This window comes from Herpailurus yagouaroundi, unplaced genomic scaffold (assembly GCF_014898765.1).
Source record: "Herpailurus yagouaroundi ecotype Mexico unplaced genomic scaffold, PumYag 29, whole genome shotgun sequence".
Classification (NCBI taxonomy): domain Eukaryota; kingdom Metazoa; phylum Chordata; class Mammalia; order Carnivora; family Felidae; genus Herpailurus; species Herpailurus yagouaroundi.
In genome coordinates this window covers 111085259-111103441 of record NW_024412377.1, presented here as the reverse complement: position 1 = coordinate 111103441, position 18183 = coordinate 111085259, and the positions used below count along the sequence as shown (strand labels likewise).

General features: G+C 41.7%; 1 long non-coding RNA gene across 2 annotated transcripts in view; it reads left to right on the top strand.

Moving 5' to 3' along the window:
• LOC121015513 (uncharacterized) overlaps positions 1-18183 on the top strand; it is an 89740-nt gene that overhangs the window by 67133 nt on the left and 4424 nt on the right. For both annotated transcript variants that reach the window (XR_005783848.1, XR_005783847.1), the window contains exons 3-4: positions 16891-17033; positions 17586-17830. This is a non-coding gene — a long non-coding RNA (uncharacterized LOC121015513). The remainder of the gene's footprint in view (positions 1-16890; positions 17034-17585; positions 17831-18183) is intronic.

The following is an 18183-nucleotide window of genomic DNA, read 5'->3' as shown; positions in this document are numbered from 1 at the left end:
TGAAACTCAGCATCTTCCTTGGATGCTTCAGCTCGGCTGCAGTGGGTTTGGACGAGTCCAGTGCTTAAAAATGGAACTCTAAAAGCATAAAACCACACAAGCCAAAAATATTTTCCAACGTAAGTTTAACTAAGCCTAAGCTGCTGGGATTTGTGCCCTCTCTGTGCAGACGAGTAAATGTGCCCCTTCCAACGAGATTCTCCACCTGCCTTCGAGCCCATCGGGTCTGCTGTGTCACATGCTGAGCAGAGCATCTCTTTAACACAGAGCCCTGGCCTCTGTAGATACTCTTCAGGGGTGGTAGTGTGTTTCCCCAGATTCAATAGTTCAAAGTCTGGCAAGAAATCGACCTTACCATTTATTTTTATTTTGTTTATCTGAAAAACAAAGCATCCATATGGTGGTATCACTTGAGAACAGCTGACAAATAAATATAATAATCCTTAAAGTCACTGCTTCCCAAACACCCAGTCTGGCCCATGGCAGGGCTGCTTCCACATTGCTTGAGGTGCTGGTTAAAAATACAGATTCCCAGGCAGCTCTCCAAATCAGAATTTCTGGGTAGGAGCCCAGGAATCTTTATTTTTAATGAGTTGTTCAGATGGTTGTATACATCCAAGTTTAGGAAACACTTTGGTGTTTAAAAAATACGACACCTCAGCTCTGGCCAAGATGGAGTAACATGGATTGGATTTACCCTACAGCCCGAAACAACTAAAAGACTGTAACAAAATGTATAAAAGAATGATTTTTCAGAACTTGGACATCAGGCAATATAGGATGATGATGATGATGAGAGGCCAACAAATGATTTTCCACATGCCAGAAAGAGAAAGCGGGACAACGCTCAGTGTAGGACAATCACCTTTACAGGAAAAGATTATTAGAAGGTGATTTTATTTTACTCTATGAAGGATTCTTATTCAGTTCACAGAAGAGCCATCACATAGTGGGGGCCTGGCTGAATACCCTGAGGGCCTTCCTTCCAGTGGGATATTCAGCAGCACAGGCGTGCATGTGCAGATACAGGCTAAGGCCAAGTCAGGGATGGGTTTGCAACATGCTCTTGTTTGTGTTTTCAAAAGAGAGATTTACATAATACAATATGCAAAATCTTTCAGCAGGACACATAAGAAAGCAGTATGTTGATGGTGTCTCAGGAAGAAGCATGACAAGCTGGCATGGGGCAGGAGAGAAACAAGTTTTGCTGTACGCTTTCTGCACTGTCAAAAGATCTTTAAATGATCATATATTTCATTTTAAATTAAAAATTAAAATAAATGAGTCATCTTAAGGATTTCTTTAAATATATAACCAGAGGCGCCTGGCTGGCTCAGTTGGTGGAGCATGCAACTCTTGATATCGGGGTTGTGAGTTCAAGCCCCATATTGGGTGTAGAGATTGCTTAAGAATAAATAAACTTTTAAAAGTACAATAATAGGGGCGCCTGGGTGGCTCAGTTGGTTAAGTGTCCAACTTCAGCTTCAGGTCAGGTCATGATCTTGTGGTTCATGAGTTTGAGCCCCACATCAGGCTCTGTGCTGACTGCTCAGAGCCTGGAGCCTGCTTCAGATTCTGTGTCTTCCTCTCGCTCTGCACCGCCCCCCCCCCCCACCATCTGTCTCTCTCTCTCTCAAAAATAAGTAAACATTAAAAATTAAAAATATATATATAATAATGAAATGAATAAATATTTAACCAAATTTTATGTGATTTTTACAGTTACCTATCCTCTAACTTTTGAGGAAAACCTCGAGCATGTAAAGCAACTATTATAATACACACCTATCTGATAATTTATCCTATGTATCATTCACAGTTTAGCTTGTCTTTATTCATCTGACATATAATAAAATACTATACACCAAAAGATGACAACGAATTACATCATTATTGTGTTTCGACTTTTTTGAAAAACAAGTTGTTGTCATTGCTCGTTCATTTCCAAAATACTTGTTTAAAATTGTTTCATTGTTTCTGGGTTCTGGCACAGTCCCACGCAATGCCCAGTGTCAATTATCTGGTTATATCCACATTCCTGCGGTTGTTCCTAAAATCTACAAAAGTATTCTATTTTAGACTCCCAGGTGTCAGAAGAGTAAGATATTTGTGCAAGCCCTTGTTTTGTCTATGCACGGGTACCTGTAAGATAAAGAAAAGATTCCAGGTCGGAATAAATGTTCTTCCCCGTAGGTAGGGCCAGCGTTCCAACTGGATGTCCATGTTCAGACCCCTGGGTCACGGGAGCCCTTCTGAAGGGGACCCTGCACGGCATTTGCCATTGTGCTTTTTGTACTCTTCTTAAGGCTGACAGCTACATGTTTTTGTTGTTAGGCAAGAGATTTGAGATATATGAATTATCTAAAATTGTGCTTCTGCAGAAAACAAGGATTTAGAAAATGTAAAAATGTAAGAGGCCCAAAGAATAGATTTAACCAAAGAACTAAAGTCAGAGAAAGTGATTCTGGGAATCTAAATAATTGAGACATCATTTCCATTCTTTCTGATACACCATTGTTTTCTCTACTCATGTATTGTCACCACAGGACAAACAAGGTCAGTTCCTGCCCTCTTAAACTCCCTCTCAAAAACAATGGGAAAGGAAGCAAAATATGGATGTGTTTGTGTTTGCTTGTGTCAGCATAAACACTGGGAACCTATGTAAGAAATAAACAATATGGTTACCTACATGGACAGGGGAATGGGGGTGGAGAGGGACTGGCATAGATGGGGATAGACCTCTCAACATTTACATTTTTTTTACCTAAGTATCGTTGACACACAGTGCTACATTAGCTTCAGGCATACAATATAGTGATTCCACAACTGCAGGTATTATGCTATGCTCACTGTGAGCATGGCTACCATTGTCACCATACAATGCTGTTACGATACCACTGAGTATATTCACTATGCTGTACCTTTCATCCCGTGACTTACTCATTCTGTAACTGGAAGCCTGTACCTCCCACTCCCTTTGACCTATTTTGCCCATCCCCCACCCCCTTCCTCCTTGACAACCATCAGTTTGTTCCTGTATGTATGGGTGTGTTTCTGCTTGTGTGTGTGTGTGTGTGTGTGTGTGTGTGTGCATATGTTTTATTATTATTTTTTTTTTAGATTCCACATATAAGTGCAATCATATGGGATTTGTCTTTCTGTCTTCTTTCACAGCATTATACGCTCCAGGTCCATGTTGCTACAAATTGTAAAATCTCACTCATTTTTACAGCTGTCTGATATTCCATTGTACATATATCACATCTTCTTTATCCATTCATCTATGGAAGGACATTGGGTTACTTCCATATCTTGGCTATTGTAAATAATGCTGCGAAAAGCACAGGGGTGCATACATCTTCTTGAATTAATGTTTTCAGGGGTTTCTGGAATATACCCAATAGTGGAATTTCTGGATCATATAGTATTTCTGTTTTTAATTTTTTTGAGGAAACTTCATTTTGTTTTTAACACTGGCTGCACCAATTTATATTCCCTCCAACAGTGCACAAATGTTCCCTTTTCTCCACATCCTCACCAACACTTGTTATTTCTTGTCTTTTCTGACAGGAGTAATAAGATATCTCAGTGTCGTCCTGATTTGAAGTTTCCTGATGATTAGTAATGTTCAGCATCTTTTTATGTGTCTGTTGGCCATCTTTATCAACGTTTTCATTTTTATAGTGTTTACATATTGGAATATGTGACACATCACATATTTTTAAAATTTAAATTTAAAAAATATTTCTCAAAGTTTATCTCTTTGTATACAATCTTTATATAACATGCCTAAGGTTAGGTTGAATGGACTGAAGTTGCATAAACTGGGTAAAAACAACAGGAAGCTGAAACCCAACCTCCCCCCTCCCTTCCTCTGCTTATCATTTTGGATGAAAAAAAAGATCTCAAATAATTATCTAAGTGATATCCTTCTGGCCACCATTTTCCATGGCTTCTATCGGACGAGTCTATAGGTTCTTAGAACATTTTGAAAAATAAAAGACAAAATTCTACTTTGTGTAATTTTTCCTTTTGGAGTTATTCTGGGTCCTCACTACAGAATCACCTATGTACATGTTAGGATAATAGAAGGCAACAAAACAAAGGGGATCCTGGTAAGAAAATGAGATTGTGGGGTGCGTGTGTGTGTGTGTGTGCGTGTGCATACAAATACACATACACACACACACACACACACACACACACACACACACTTATGTGCAGGGGAATGGGGAAGATGGCAGAGAAGGCCTGGAGGTATTTCCCAGTGTAAACATTAGAGGTTTAATTTTTGCAAAGCAGCTTTTCTGGTGAAATATTGCTGACTGTATTTGGAAGTTGATAATATAATTCAGTTCTCCTCTGGGCATTGTGGGTATACTATGATTTTCTTGGTTGAAATGCCTCCCTCCCCACCCCAGAATAGTAGAAAGAGTGAATAATTTCATATTGGACACTTTCCCTTTTGGGGAATAATTTAAGCACTACCATATGTCTTCTTATTTTGTCCTTCTACTGTCTCTCATGAACCGCTGGGCTTTGAAAATGCAAAAACAAAGCAAACACAAAGGAACACATTGAGGTGTGTGTGTGTGTGTGTGTGTGTGTGTGTGTGTGTGTGTGTGTTTAAAAGCACTCTGTGGTGATTGCCCAATCACTGGGCCATGGTAATTATCCAGGAAGGTGTTTGAAGATATGCTCCACTGAAGGGGAGTGATAACAACCTTCAGAAACTGTTTAATCCCCAGGAACTAAAATCAGTCTGATGATGGCCGCACAAGATGGGAAGGAATAATCATTGAAATTAGACCCAAGGAGGAATGCATGAAGTGTGCTTGCTCTCAGCCACCAGTGTCAGAACAGCTCAGGGCCAAGGAGCATACATTTGACCTGAGATGAATTCTGCAGTATTTTCTGTCTACACCAGTTTGCTCCAAGTCCCTCCTGGTGGGTTGGTATCTCTCTCCCACATGTTGTGTGACATCGCATCGTTGTCCCATGTTCACAGTGAGCTGTCACATTCCCAGGAGCAGAGGCCTATTTCCGAAGCATCTAAATCAAGCTACAAATAATAGTCTGGTTATTTGATTTTTCACAGTTCTTTGCCTTTTTCCTGCACTGTGGCCTTATGTAGCTAACTTTATTCATCAAACAGCTTTGGAGGTTGAAGTTATCTCCAATTTGGAGCCATATAATTTACTTGAAAAGTGCAGTGATTCTTTAAGTACACTCAGTTCGTGAGCACTCAGCACACCAGATTATTCAGGAAGCCTCTTATCTCAGAAAGCTGATTAAATTATAGCAATGATCAAGACATTTATTTCAAAGATACTGAGAAAAATCAGAGCATGCTTGTCAGGTGCCTGGGGCACTTTTTACACTTGACCCCAACATTCTTTAACATCCCCTCCTCAAGATCAGGAGCCTCAAGATCAGGAGTCCCCGTCCCTGCTTTTGAATCAGGATGGGCTGGTCACTGCTTTGACCAATAAAGTGTGGTAGCAGCATTGCCGGGTGACTTCTTAGGCTATCTTAGAAAAGGCCATGCCGCTTCTACTTTTTTCTCTTGTGGGGGTCACTCTGCAAGAAGTGGAGTAAGGAGTCTACCTCCCCTGAGAAAGGCCTGCTGGAAACGCTTTCTGGTCACAGTGTTGCTGCGTTTCCACCGCTGGCCAGGAGGACAGGCCACCTTAGACACGCAGCCCAGCTGAGCCTTCAGATGGTTGCAGTCCCTGCCAACATCTGACTGCAACCTCAGGAGAAATTCCATGTGACAGAAAGGCAGCTAAGCCCTTCCTGAATTTATAACCCACAAAATCCTCTTTTAAATAATTGTTTCTAACACATTGGTTTGGGTTTCCACCACTATGTTTTGGGGTAATTTCTTATTCAGTGCCAAGGGGAAAGAATTTTCCCTTCTTTGACACACCTTCTCAACATTCCAGATGTTTCCTTTCACTTCTGAGCATTGACACTGGGGTTGTTTTAATCCATTTTTCCTTCGGTTCACCTTTTCATACCCCACAAATACACATACACAACCACATGTCCACAGACACCTGCACACGCACAAACTTGATCATGTGGCTCAGTTTTACTCCCTAGTTCACTAAGTTCAAATCTCATTTTTCAGCTGATAAAACATGGGTCTGCAGGGACTAAATGTTAGTCCAAGGTCATATGGCTCAGTAGTGGCCCAGCTGGAAGTAAACCCAGATCTTCTGACATCCAGTCCAGTCCTTTTCCTACTAATTACTTTAATATCCCACTGATCTCATAAAATAGAATGGGTCAATCCTATTCTAGTCCAGGGGCCATAAACTCAGAATGAAAGTCCAAACAGACTCCTGGGTGCTGCACCCCGTTGAGCCTTCCAGGGGTGACCAGTGTGCATCTGGTGAGTGCTGCCCACGGCCTACCTCCTGGTTGGAGAAGAAGGACAGTGAGTGAGGAAAAGAAAGACAGAAGTGCTGCTGAGAGGGCCTGGCCTATGCCTGCCCTCGTCCTCCTAGGCCTACATTATGAAGGCTTCACGCTAATTATGGTCAGAGTGCAAGCCAAGATTCCCAAATGGGCAGGAGAAACACCAGATACCCTCACCCCCACCCCCCCTTCCATGTGAGACACATTTTATGAAAACAGAAGTGTTTTTAAATGGTATATTGTACATCTCTGAAACAGGCTTGAAAAAGGTGAGTGACTGGGGCAAAAGCTCGGGAAACTCTCTGTGAGACAGGACTGGAGCTGGTTAGATGTGGGGTGTGTACCTGTGTGCTTTATCTGCCACTGAAAGGACCAGGCAGGCTGTCAGTAACACACTCTCCACTGCCCACTGGCCCAACATTGCCCCAATTTCTCTAAGCCCTACAGCACTGTCGTATCATTTGTCTGGAGAGGGAATTAGAGCCAGTGAATAAGAAGGCCACCCCCCCCAGCCCCCGCAATGGGGTATTTCCATTCCCTTGAGCTGTCTTGCCAACAGCCAGATCTCCTTCCTCCACCCACCTCTCCACCATGCTCCTACCAAAGAGTGAAGGATGATTAAAAGTCTTCTGCATGAGGTGTGGTTTCGTTCAATATGTACTGTTGGTTCTGCAAATATGCTGGTGGGACGTTGACCATGCATGTTATGTGCCATATGCCGCTCTGTTGGCTGGCGTGCAGTGGAAAGCCTGAAAAGCAAGGGAGGGGACGTGGGTATTTTTCTCTGCTTTTGAAGCACAGGCTTTAATAAAACGCAAAACAAAAACCCAAGAGTTTTGAGAAAAAAATATCACATAATTACAGTTTTGTTAATCCTTCATGGATTCCTTACACTGTACACAATTTGCTCTTAAAAAAAGCAGCAGCAGATTCATTCGACTGCCTCAGATTCATAAAATCACATTAAAATAAGTATATCTCGCTTTCTGTGCTTGATATTTTCTGGAAAAGTTGTATGTAAAGTGAATTTTTGCAAATTTGGCCTTATTTCAAATATTGCCAAGGTGCTTTCTACTTAAACTGGTACCATTTTGTAAAGCAAATAATAATTTTGTAATGCAAATAGTCACTCCCTAACTTATTTGTTTTGTAAGTTTGGGCTATTGTATTTGCATTTTTTTTCTAGAAGCCAGATACGTCTATAGATGATGATGGGCAATAAGACACTAACTTATAAGTAATACATTGAAAATGTGATGAAAATATTTTTAGTTTTAGAAATTTAGTCTAAGAATTTAGATTTGTTTAAAACAACTTTTACCTAAAGAACTTGCACCTATCCCAAAGCAGGGCAGTCTGGCAAAATATTGATATAGCAAAATACTGAATTTATCCTAAGGATGTAAGAGGACAAAGTATTAAAATGGATGTACAAAAAAAAAAAAAAAAAAAAGATTGTGGCATTGTTTATAATAACAAAAAGTTAAAAGGAACCCCAAATAGAGAAGTCAGTAAGAGCAGTCGAGCAGTCTTTTAAATAAAAACATTATTTCATTTTCGTGCCATGATAGGTTACGCTTCTGTTAAAAGAGTAAAAGTGAGATATCATTTTCCCCTACCGTGTAGGCAACAATTTGAAAGTAACTTCCTGTTGCTGAGTGTAGGGTAACGAGGAGGTCAGAAGCAGTGTGGGTAAGTACATAAAATACTTCCTCACTGGGTGGTTGTCTCTGGGAGGGGCCGTAGTTTTGAGTACCATCAAGTTTGCCAGTCCACAAATATTCAGGACACTGAGACACTATAATCAATGTGACATCAACTTGAATTATTTATTTTAAAAATACTCTAAAGCCATTTTATATATTTAAGAGATTTAAAGAGAGTTTTTAAAGAATTACAGTGTTTAATGAGAAGGTATGAAAGTTTAATTTTCGTAAGATGTTTTTACTAGAAACATCTCTTACTGTTCTTTAAGGGGAAAATATGTATCCAGCCCTTTCAAAACAAGTTCTAGATAAGATCATTTTGTGTATTTGAAAGCTGGGTAGTGAATTTTCTACTTTTAGTAACTCAGTAATTCCGTGGGTCTTCTTTTAGGTAGAGGGTATCCTTGCTGTCTAAAATTTACTTGATTAAAATAAGTTACGAATTACTTGACAATTCAGTTTATGGAAACGGACTATTATTTGAGATGTGATCCAAAGAATTTCCATTTGGTTACCAGCTTCAGTTTTTGGTGTGTGCAGAGTACAGAAAAATAGAGATAAGGAATACTCACCAATAATCTCACCACACGTTTTTGTCTATTTCCTTCCAGGAGTTTTTCTTAGCATTGTTATCACTTTAAGTACAAAATACTATAAACATATAGAAAAATACAATAAATAATATAATAGGACTCCTGTTTGCTTCAGTATGACAAATTAGATACCCCAAACATCCCTCGTTGAGAACAACCAAAAATGCTAAGTAAAATATCAGAATTAAAAATTATTTTTAAATACATTACTGGACTGATAGGAGACTATGAAATATTCAGGGGCAAATAAAGTGAAAGCAGGAATCCTGGAAGGTAACTGTGCTCTAATTTAGCCTTCTCTGTGGAGGCATCTGTAGAGTCCTGGTGGCATTAACCTCAGGTTTTGATGGTGGCATGGGGTAATGCAGACAGGACACCAAGGCAAGAACCCAACCAAGGTGAAATTTAATAGAAGACACATACCCCCATGTAAAGCTAGGACCCTCAGTGTGCAATGCCTTCCGTATACAGGTAAACTAGATATAAACCCACCCCACAGATGGGAGTAGCACGGAAACTTGCTTATCTTGACTGTTGTGCTGGGTAGAAGGGGAAAATAAATCTCCTTTGAAAATTTATAATCAGAAACAAAACCACAGAGGGATTTGTGGTCCAGAATTTACATTATCTGTAAGGACCAAAAAAAATTTCAAGCTGAAAATTTTATTTTAAAGTGATTTCACATTTTAATTGCCTCCAGGCACATGGCAGAAATAAAAGAAATATTCTCTGGAGGAACCCACCTTGAACCCAGGTCTTAAAAATTCCCACAACTAAACACAAGAGAATCTGGCCTGAATGTCAAAACTCACAAAATACACAAGCAATCAAGACACCATAGGGAAGACCCAAGAAAGAAAATAAAAGAATCAGACCCCAAATAACACTGAATATTATAATTGTCAGTCCTACATAAAATAAGTGTATTTTTAATTGGCAGAAATTAATAATAGAGGGGATGAAAATATACAAGGAAAAATACTAAAAGTAAAGATCTTATAAATTTGTAAAACAAGTAGAATATCTAAAAATAAAAAAATATTATAACTGAAGTAAGTCCAAATGGATTGGGTAAACAGAACATTGGGCGCATTAAAAAAAAACTGGTACAAATTATCCATACAGTATAATAGGGAGATAACAAGATGAAAAGTATGAAAAAGAAGCCAAGAGACTTACAAGGTGGATAAGATATTATGTGAATCTAATTGGAATTTCAGAGAACAGACCTAACTTCAATAGTAATCAGGGAAATGCAAAGTGAAACAACAATGAGATGCCATTTTACCTTTCTCATCCTGGTATAATTCATGACACCCAGTTCTGGGAGGATATTAGACAACCAAGAACTATTTTACTATGTTCTAGCAGGGGTGTAAGTTGGAACAACCACTTAAAAAATTTTTTTTTAATGTTTATTTCTTTTTGAGAGAGAAAGAGAGACAGAGCATGAGTGGGAGAGGGACAGAGAGAGAGAGGGAGACACAGAATCCAAAGCAGGCTCCACGCTCTGAGCTGTAGCACAGAGCCCGATGTGGGCCTCAAATGACGAACCGTGAGATCATGACCTGAGCTAAAGTCAGTCGCTTAACTGACTGAGCCCCCCAGGTGCCCCATGGAACAATCACTTTAGAAAGCAGTTTGGCAATATTTATTTTAGGGGTTTTAGGGTTTTGCAGTTTTGTTTTTTGTTTTTGAAAATTACTGCATACTCCCATTCTGCAAGAAAGTAGCACATATGAATCTAGCCATTACACAGCCCCAGGGACAAGTTCACTTCAGGAGGGTGCAAGGGCACCTGCAAAGAGAGTAAAAGGTGAAACTGAGGAAGTTCTGGGAATCCTCCTGGTTATTCATTTATTCATTCATTCAACTAATAATTACTGAGGGCCTTTTCTGTAGCAGGTGCTAATAGTTTAAAGGGCTCACCTCTTCAAGCTAGAGTCAGCTCTTTTTAGGGTGTGATGATACTCTATCTGTGCATCCTCAAACCTGCTCTTTTTCTCCTGTAGATTTCAGCATGTGGGCTGTTTTACTCACTTTAGACTTCCTACTGGAAAGAGTCCAGAGTACATGAAAGAAGAGCACAATTCATTCTACCTTTTGCTAGGAAGGAAAGATGGAAACACAGTTGAAATTCTTCACTCTCCATCCTGCAAGATTCCACTCAGTTCTGATCTTTGTCTGACTATTCCAGCTAATCTGTCTTTCTCAATTCCCAGGCCTCATTTTCTATGGCAGTCTCTTGGTTATTAAAAATACACTTGCAATGGGAGTGCCTGGGTGGCTCAGTCGGTTGAGCACCTAACTCTTGATTTCTACTCAGGTCATGATCCCAGGGTCATAGGATCGACCCCTCCCCACCGCATCCACACTCAGCACAGAGCCTGCTTGGGATTCTCTCTTTCTCCTTCTGCCCCTCTCCCCAATTCACGTGCATGCTCTCTTTCTAAAAGAAAATTAAAAAGTTTAGGGCCACCTAGGTAGCTCAGTCGGTTAATCATCCAACTTCCACTCAGGTCATGATCTTGTGGTTCTTGAGTTCCAGCCCCAAGTCGGGCTCTGTGCTGACACCTCAGAGCCTGGAGCCTGCTTCAGATTCTGTGTCTCCCTCTCTCTCTGCCCCTTCCCCGCTCATACTCTGTCTCTCTCTGTCTCTCAAAAATGAATAAACGCTAAAAAAATTTTTTTTGATAAACATTAAAAAAATAATAAAATTAAATAAAATTAAAAAGTTAAAAAAATACACTTGCAGTGAAATTTCTTATAATGGTATTTAAATTGTGAAGGAAATTTCTCACTGCCTTATCATGACTTTTAGTTGTTTGATGACCAGAATGACTTTTTAGATCTCATTGTACCAGACACAAGGTACCATACACAAAGTTAATTATTAGTAAAGATTTCTTGAAAAAAAAATGAATAAAAATATGTGACTGGATGACTTGACAAAAAGTGGGGAATTATTTTTAAATTTTATTTACCAATGTGATCCCTTCTCCTTGTATGACAGATGCCTTTAACTGGAAATCCAGAGAGGGACTGGCATCTGTATATCAAAATATATCATGCTACATATAGTCAAAGCATAGCTGGAGGTATTCGGAAGCAGTTTGTCCTATAGCTATAAATTTGGTATTTTATGATTTTATAAAATTAGCTGCACCTAGCAAAAAAACAGAATCTCCTGAATTGATGTATCCATACACTTGAATGTGCTCTCAAATAGGCCCATTCAAAGCATTTTTAAGCCTTAATTTTCCAATATCAGATCTCATTTTTAATTAAGGCTTAGCTTCCACTCTCCCCTGCATCTCCATAGAAGGATTAGGCCAGACCACATCACATCTGGCTGGGTCTGTGATGTCTCGGGGATTTATGAATGACAAGCGATATTAAAACTGGGGTCGTGTGCAGTCATCCTGAAATCAGAAGCTGAATGCTCCGTTCCCAGCCGCATGGGGTTGGGGTAAACAGGTCATCAAAGGCAGCAGTATCTCTGCTCTCTCCTTTTGTATTCAGAATCTTCCTTCACAAAAAAATTCAGCACCAGAATCTTGTGGCATTCTCTAATGACTAACCTGTAATCAAAGCAAAGCTCTTTCTTAACGTTGGTTATAAAGAGAGCAAGGGGAGAAAGAGACTGGAAGGGGTGTGAGAGAGAATCAGAAGGAGACGAAGTGGGGGCACATCGGGGGTTCACTCGCAGGAGAGGCCTGACTTTGCGCCCACCAGGAAGACTCATGGGCCCTGTCTATCGGAGTTCCTGCTAATAATATGAGAAACATGCAAACTAGCGAGTTCACACAGTTCAGACATTCTTGGGGCATTACGGAGAATTGTTTTGAAAACATACAATAAGATTATTGAGGGACTGGTTTGTCAGTAAGCAGCAGCCGAAGCTCTGGGAACATGGGAGCTTTTCCTAAAACCTCAGTGGTGACCGTGGGTCGTGGAGGGACACTTGTCTCCCTGTGACCAGGGCTGCCCGTGCCCATCCCATGTGTATGGTCCATGAGACCGGCTGGGTAGCTCGAGCTGTCTTCATTTCCTCAGTGACTGCTGCCACTGAGCCCATGTTCAGTAAGACTCCAGGGGTCACGCCCTGGATCCCTGAAGCCCCGGGCTTCTGCCTCTTCCAAGGGTAACATGCTGGAAAACAGGAAGGAGAGAAGCAAACATCCCAAAAGATTTCACTGGGAGACAGAGACATACGCATAGATAATATATGTGAAAGCATCTTGAAAAGTTCCACGTGCTACATGAATAAAGTTAATACTACTTCTCTATAATAGCATGGCTTAGTGGATCCACATGTAAGCACTCTTCCATGGGTAAGCTAGTCCTTCAAAGCAGAACAAGTAGTACCATTTTACTAATCCATAATTCAACCTTGTGGAAATTCAACTAGACTTTGTGATGCATGATGGGTGGTCACCAGCAAGTAGAGTCAGAGACCTTTATTTCTTTATTTTTTTATTTTTTTTTATTTTTTAACGTTTATTTATTTTTGAGACAGAGAGAGACAGAGCATGAACGGGGGAGGGCAGAGAGAGAGGGAGACACAGAATCTGAAGCAGGCTCCAGGCTCCAAGCCATCAGCCCAGAGCCCAACGCGGGGCTCGAACTCACAGACCTCGAGATCGTAACCTGAGCTGAAGTCGGATGCTTAACCGACTGAGCCACTCAGGCACCCCAGAGACCTTTATTTCTTAACTTTGGTTATGGTCAGATAAGCAACGAGAGAATAGGCACCGGCATCCAAGAATTCATGTTAATATGCATCACTTTCTAATTTTCAAAGCACTCATGCTTTACAGCTTCAGAACTGCGTGACATAGGTAGGGATTATTACCTCCCTTTCCCTGGCAAGGAAACTGAGGCCCAGAGAGTTTGCATGGCTTGTCCCTAGGTCACAGGGATGATGAGCGGGTGCACCATGACTGTGTAGTCAGTGGCCTCTAGGAAGCAATGCAGAAACGTGGCAGGATATAAATTCTAAACCCTGGGTGTTAAAGAATTGAACTGTAGCACCCTAGAGGCCAAAGCCCCTTCCCTATTTGCAGCTCCCAGTGTTGCTGAAGAGTGTGCCTGGGGATAGGGTGTGTTTAGACTTGGGTACTTTTATGTCTCATCTGTTGTACCTTCTCTTTCAGAGCCACATGCTCTTGAATGATCTGGACAAAGGAGAACTTGCTCTGGTATTAGGGTAATTGCAACATGGTAATACTTAGCACACTCAGCACTTTCCACCTAGATGCTATCTCATTAACCTTCCCATGTCTCAGAGAGCCATGTGCTACATGCAATGTTGCTGTAGCCTCCGTTGCTCTAGGAAAAGAGTCAGTCCTCCTCTGAGCCCCAAGATGAGGTCCTTTGGCTCTGCAGCTATTTTGCTGGATTACCGTAGGCCTGAAACTGAGGTTTCCCTTTATTTTTTTGTTTATTTGTTTTTTTAACATTTATTTATTTTTGAGAGATACAGAGACAGAGTGCAAGCGGGGGAAGGGCAGAGAGAGAGGGAGACACCGAATCCGAAGCAGGCACCAGGCTCTGAGCTGTCAACCCCCAGCCTGACATGGGGCTGGAACTCAGAACCGTGAGATCATAACCTGAGCCAAAGCCGGATGTTTAACCGACTGAGCCACCCAGGTGCCCCGAGGTTTCCTTTTAAATAAAGAGAATGACTGGGGTCCAAGTGGCAAATACCATCTATTGTTGTTTTCTGAGTGCGGGTATTTAGAAGTCTCATTGCTATAAAAACGGTTTTTGCCTCTCTAGAACAACACTGAGTAACACATGGATGCTTTTATTTTTTTAATGTTTATTTATTTTTGACCGAGAGACAGAGCATGAGTGGGGGAGGGGCAGAGAGAGAGGGAGACACAGAATCCAAAGCAGGCTCCAGGCTGTGAGCTGTCAGCACAGAGCCTGACTGTGGGGCTCAAACTCACAGACCACGAGATCATAACCTGAGCTGAAGTGGGATGCTCAACTGACTGAACCACCCAGGCACCCCTACATAGATGCTTTTTAAATGTCTGCTACCTAATCCTCACAACGGTGTAGGAAGCACGTGTCATTACCCACCTTATAGGAAACTTTTTAGAGGAGATTCGGAGATTAAATGCCTTGCCCGAAGACACGCTGATGCTAGATGGGAGATTAGGGTTTGCCGCCACCTCTGGGTCTCTTCACAGCCTCCATGTAAGGTGCCGGGATCCTGTGTGAGGGCTGGTGCCTCGCTTCTTCGGTCTCATGAGCTGAAGGGAAAGAGCAAGGACCCAAACAGAGCATCTACTTGGTACCAGCTACACATGCAGACTCCCCTCCACCCACGGCAGGCTGCCCAGAGAGGGAGGAGGAATGGGAGGGGACAGCACAGCCAGAGCTCATGTAGAGCACCTCGCAGCTCCTGGGCATCTCATCTAAAATCAGGAAGATTTCAAAACCCAGACACTATTTCCAGGGCTGCCAAGAGCCGCGGAGAAGTACGCAGGGGTGTGGAGGGCTTTTCAAAAGCAGGATGAAAGGAGAAGGGAGGACAGAAGTTGGAGAGACCGTTTTGAGGGAGAGGACAGGGTCCTGCTGGGTCAGGGTCAACTCCTGCTGTGGGAGTAAAAGCCTCAATGAAAACATACCTGGTGTGACCATAAGAGTACTTGTTGATTTGTGAAAAAAAAATGGCTTACAATACGCAGAATCTGCATTTTAAGATTTGTCCTACCAAATTCATAAGGAAAAGAAATGCTCCAGCCTGCAATGTCAGTAAAATGAAGTGGTGATGTGTACCTAATCAAATCAACAAGAATGCACCTTTTGAGGCCAATTTTTATATGCCTTTATTGTATTTATGTTAACTTCCGGGTTTCATGTGAGAGTATTGCTAATAATAGGATTTACATAAAATTGGCTGTAAGGGGAGAGGTAGTTATTGTCTCCGGTTACTTATGATCCATGCCGTAATTTCTCAGCTAGCAGCTCAACTTGCAATTATCATTTGTTTGAGTAGGTCCTTGAACCCAGGCCTTGGCCTTGGGAATGGGTGGCCCTGAGCAGGGCTGCCCCACACCCATGGCCTGGTGGTTTGCCTGCTGTGTGCACTTAAGGGTGTTGACATGGTCAGAGGAACTGACGAAATCCAATACTCATTTTTACATTCTTCCATGGAAAAGTGAATTCAGATTGGGATCAGCTTTACTAATAAACACTCCAGAAGTAATCAGCCACCTTCCCTGAGGCTACATTTCTCATGCAGTGTCCTTGTTCTGGGCACATGACTAATCACAAAGTTCTGATAAGTAGTGTGTGTTCCATGTAAATTATAATGTCACGCTGACATTTTGGCCTTATATTGATGAAACAGGTATTTCCAGCTCTGTCAGATCAAACTTACAGCCTAATGAATACTTTTGGAGGTCTGCAGCTGATTCTTCACCTACTTAAATTTCAGTAATTTATGTTCTCTAAATTAGCACAAAATGACAAACTTCAAGTAGTCATTTGGTTATTCCCATTGCCTTAAGTAGGTGAATAGTAAACTGTTCAAAGACTCCTATTTGGGGCACCTGGGTGGCTCAGTTGGTTAAGCGTCTGACTTTGGCTCAGGTCATGATCTCACTCTTCGTGAGTTCAAGCCCTGCATTGGGTTCTGCACTGACAGTGCAGAGCCTTCTTGGGATTCTCTCTCTCTGCCTCTCTCTCCCACTCTCTTGCATGTGCAAACTCCCTCTCTCTCTCTCAAAATAAACAACAACAACAAAAAATCCACTAAGACTCATATTTTTCCCTCTTGTCTATTTTCAAAGGGACAGACTCTCATTGTCAGGGGCCCATGTCAGGGTTCTATCATTCCTACAAGCAGATTTCTCTCTTAAATCCATGCAGAGTCTCTCCTGCTTTAATTAAGATTCCTCTTCCCGTTAGGTCTGCAGAAGTCATAGGGTATAACTATTTGATGTTCAATCCTTGAAACCCTCCATGAACTTGAAAACAGCAACCAGGTTTATCCAGAGGCTTCTCTACCATGAGATAAACCCTGATTCCTTTTAACTTTCCATTTTGACTCTGTTTCTCCCAATAGAGGCTCCTCCCCTCTGGCGTCTTCCCATTTTTATCATGTGGTGATGCACTTATTGGGATGCATTCAGGGGTTCATTCTCTTTCAGTGAAAGCGGGCAGGCCAGTGACTCCAGCTCAACCACACCATGGAGGATGTCTCTGTGGTCTCATGTCCACCTTCATTTGCAAGATGTCTGCCACAGTTCCAGATAATCCATGGGACCCCAGGGGAAAGAAGACAACTCCTCCCGTGAGTCTCTCTATAAGAAAAGCCCTTTTCCAAAATTCCCCTGGTGGCTTACTCTCAGACCTCATTGGCTAGAATTGGGCCACAGGCCAGGGGAAGAGGACAGCCCACATTGCACAGACCAGTCACCATTCATACCCCGCTCCCACTTCTGCTCTGGCAAGAGGAGTCATTTCCTGAGCACATAACTTTGTGGAGAGTGAAACGTCAAACAAAATCAAGGCTCAACCAGCAAGGGTAAAGGGGAAAGTGGCAGTGGTGGCTGTTAGATAGGCAGTCAGCTGTGTTTGCCACAGGTGACCCAAAAAATGGAGAGTAAAACTATTCTCCACCTAGTTCAAAAAATTTTTTTTAAGTTTATTTATTTTTGAGACAGAGTGAGAGAGAGAGCATGAACGGGGGAGGGTCAGAGAGAGAGGGAGACACAGAATCGGAAACAGGCTCCAGGCTCTGAGCCATCAGCCCAGAGTCCGACGCGGGGCTCGAACTCACATAGTTCAAAATATTAACAGCAACACAGCAAAGCAAGTAATAACAAAACCCTTTCTGTGTCAGGTATTGTGACAACTAGCAGGCACACAAAAGTGAACATCACGTGGGCCTTGACTTGGAGAGCTAGCAAGCAAACCGGCATCCCATGTCATTTCAAAATTGTATAGTAAGCAAGGAGAGGCATGCAGTGTTCTGGAAGCACAGAGAAGGATCCCTCAGCTCTACTGAGGGATGATTCCTGGGGAGAGACCAAGTGGACTGGCTATCGATGCTGAGAATGAGTTTGACTATAAAGACAATGCTGTAAGGTATGTGATTCTTGATTTTCTAATCTTTGTGTAATATTTTATGTTTTATTATTATGGTTCATCTACAGTTGATGAAATAGAAAATCCCTTCAAGCCTGAGGGTGGTGTCCCCTGCAAGGGTCATTTCCCATGAGTTCAGTTTTTCGTATTTTGTATCTGGATGGAATCCATTTTATGATCACAGAATTCCATATTTAAACAAGGAAGCTGCTCATCCAGTAGGAAAATGTGTGAGGGAGTGCAAATGAATTCAGTCTTAATCATTATGATGTCACTGACTCTGTAAGTGGATTTGTTTTTCAGTATTATAAGAGAACTTCAGTAATTTGAACTGAGGGGGAATCAGTCAGAAT